Here is a 3,231-nt window from a genome sequence, read left to right as displayed (position 1 = left end):
ACCCAGTTATACTTTTGGCCTTCACACCATCCCCTGGCAATGAGTTCCACGGGTTGACAGTGCATTGTGTGAATCATAGAAGATTAGGGTTGGAAGAGACCTCAAGAGGTCTTCTAGTCCAATCCCCTGCTCAAAGCAGGACCAACCCCAACTAAATCATCCCAGCCAGGGCTTTATCAAGCCAGGCCTTAAAAACCTCTAAGGATGGAGATTCCACCACCACAAAAGGAAGTACTTCCCTTTGTTTGTTTTAAACCTGCTGCCTGTTAATTTCATTGGGTGACCCCTGATTTGTGTGTTATGAGCAGGGATAAATAACATGCCCTTGTTCACTTTCTCTGCACCATTTACGATTTTATAGCCCTCTAACCCTAACCATAACCCCCTTAGTCATCTCTTTTCCAATTTCAGTCCCAGTCTTTTCAATCTCTCCTTGTGCAGAAGCTGTTCCAGACCCCTAATCAGCTGGCGTTAGCCCCTGTGGCAGTGGGGGCGAGCACAAGCCTGAGGGGGTGGTGACACACTGCTGAGATGTGGGGTGACCTTCGGGCAGTCACTGCCCCACCCTGGAGCTCCTCCCAGCCCTCTCGAGTCCTCTTCGGGCAAGGAATCGTTCACACTCTGTGTCCATGCAGCGCCCGGCCTGCAGAGGCCCTGAGCTCAGCTTGGGGAGGGACCGTCTCTCTCCCTGGGTATCTGTGCAGGCCTGATGGGGCCTTAATCTCACATGGTGCCTCCAGGGCAGGATGCAATAATGAAAGGGGAGAGGCAATTGGCAGTGAGGTTACACCCCATCCACAGTTTGACTCCAAGCTGCCTAATGAACTCCTCAGCCCAGAATCATGTCTGATGTGCATGCAGGTGTTCTAATTACCCAGACAACCAGGGCACCCACTGTATGGACATTGGACCCCCATGGCATCCTGGGGCAGGTAGTTCCAGAGGTTCCTATGAAACAGGCCTTTCCCCCATCTCTAGCGTCTGTGACTCTTCCCAGCTGACATGGTTGTGTGCTTGGGTTTTCCAAGTCCCTGCAGCGCGTGCCAAGCAGATCAGCCCTGTCCCTCCCTTGAGGCCGGGCTGCCTTCCAGAGCTCTCCTTGGGCAGGGGCAGCCTGTACGTCACCGGCCCCAAGTGCTGGTGCAGGATGACCAAGCAGAGCTGTGTTCCCAGGAAACGCTCCCGCCGTTTAGCAAATCAAAGGAACTCGGATAAAACAGCCACCAAAGCAAAACCGGGGCAGGGAGGAGGGGGGACGGCTGCAGCAGGAGGCAAAGGGACAAAGCTGAAAGGCACCAGGGAACATGCCAAGGGAAAGGCGGCGGAGGCTGCGTCTGGAACAAGGCACGGCAGCTGCACGGCTCCCACGGCCCTTGGATTCATAGTGCAATTAGAATGCCCCCGAAAGGGCTCAGAGCTGGGCACTGCCCACCCCAGGGGAGCTCTCTGGGGGCAGGCTAAGAAGGGTGGGGCTCAAGCTAAAGGGAGCCCATTGTGACTGAGGCAATAAGCAGCACCCCCAGCCCAGCAGAGCCACTGGCAGGGTTTATAGATGTAACCACACCCCCAGCTGGGACCCCAGCTCCAGCAGTATCAGCAGCCAATTAACTCTCAGGCAGGAGCAGACCTGGGTACCTGGCTCAGCTGCTGGAGGGCACCAAGGAGCCCCTCCCCCCCAGCACTGAGTTATTTGGCAGGGGGGGGGGCAGAGCAGAGGTGGGAGACATAACACCCCAGTAACATGTTTCAGGGCTGCAGGTTCCAGCTGCAGGTGGGGTGGCTGGGAGCAGGAATTAATTTCTGATTCTAGCAGTGGAGCTCTGGAGCACCACTGGACATGACCATAGCACAGATCAACCCCTGCTTGTGCCTCACTTTCCAATCAGAGACAATTAGGTTTGGGAAAGACCACAGGAGGTCATCTAGTCCGACCCCCTGCTCAAAGCAGGTCCAACCCCAACTAAATCATCCCAGCCAGGGCTTTGTCAAGCCAGGCTTTAAAAACCTCTACGGTTGGAGATTCCACCACCTCCCTAGGTAACCCATTCCAATGCTTCACCACCCTCCTAGTGAAATAGTGTTTCCTAATATTCAACGTAGACCTCCCCCACTGCAACTTGAGACCATTGCTCCTTGTTCTGTCATCTGCCACCACTGAGAAGAGCCGAGCTCCATCCTCTTTGGAATCCCCCTTCAGGTAGTTGAAGGCTGCTATCAAATCCCCCCTCATTCTTCTCTTCTGCAGCCTAAACAAGCCCAGTTCCCTCAGCCTCTCCTCGTAAGTCATGTGCCCCAGCTCCCAGACTGAAGTCACTGCTGGGGTAAAGCCACTGCAGAGAGCGGTGGGGAACAAGCCAGGAAGGTAGCAATGGCAGAAGCTGAGTGCCAGCTGCCTCACCCTTGACCCAACGCCCCAGGCTGCAGTGCCCTAGGTAAGGGGAGGAACATGTCCAAGAAGTGCAAGCAACTGGCTGAGCCCCAAACACTTGCCTGACCTGCATCCAGCCTGCCCGCTTGTACAGGGGGACTTAGCCCAGAGAGAGCAGAGGGGACTGGGGTGAGACAGGAGTGAACAGGGCCAGCCAGGGTGGGGAATACAGGTTCTACCCTTGCCCCTCAAAACCTCTGCACTTCAGGGCACTGGGCCATGCCCTAAAGAGCAGAGGTAGAACCTGTATTACCCACACTCCATGCAGCCTCCCCCCCTCCCCAAACACAGGAGCCAGCACCTGCAGGTGCCCTATTCTCTGTTACGTACCCCTGGCAGTGCAAAGGGGCAGGGGCTGGGCCCGGGCTCTGTAGGCTGCCAGTGAAAGGGGGTTTCAGGCTGTGAAAACAGAGGGGAAAAGGGCCTGCTGCCAGCCCCACAAGCCTCTGGGCTGACAGCAGGGCATGGTCATCGTCAGCAGGGGGTGGGGGTGGCATGCAGTAGGACATGGAGCCTGCTTTTGGGGGCATGGGGCAGGGCACCACTCACGGACACAGGAGCCTTAGGGGCTATTTCTGCCTCCCTGTGGTAGAGGTCCCCTGCCCTCACACACAAAGCAGGGAATGGGGGAAGACAGCAGGGAAGCCCTGGGACCCGTGGAAAGGATGCTGCCCACAGTGGAGATGTGTGGTGCTTTAGGCAGGACTGGCAAATGCAGGGCAGCAGGAGAAAGGTGCCCTCTTGCCCTGCCCTGTATGCAAGCATGTAAACAGACTCAGCACCTGTAGGAGTGGACAAGCCCT

Source organism: Terrapene carolina, unplaced genomic scaffold (assembly GCF_002925995.2).
Source record: "Terrapene carolina triunguis isolate 2854851 unplaced genomic scaffold, T_m_triunguis-2.0 Scaffold378, whole genome shotgun sequence".
Taxonomy (NCBI): domain Eukaryota; kingdom Metazoa; phylum Chordata; order Testudines; family Emydidae; genus Terrapene; species Terrapene triunguis.
This window is presented reverse-complemented; position numbering follows the sequence as displayed.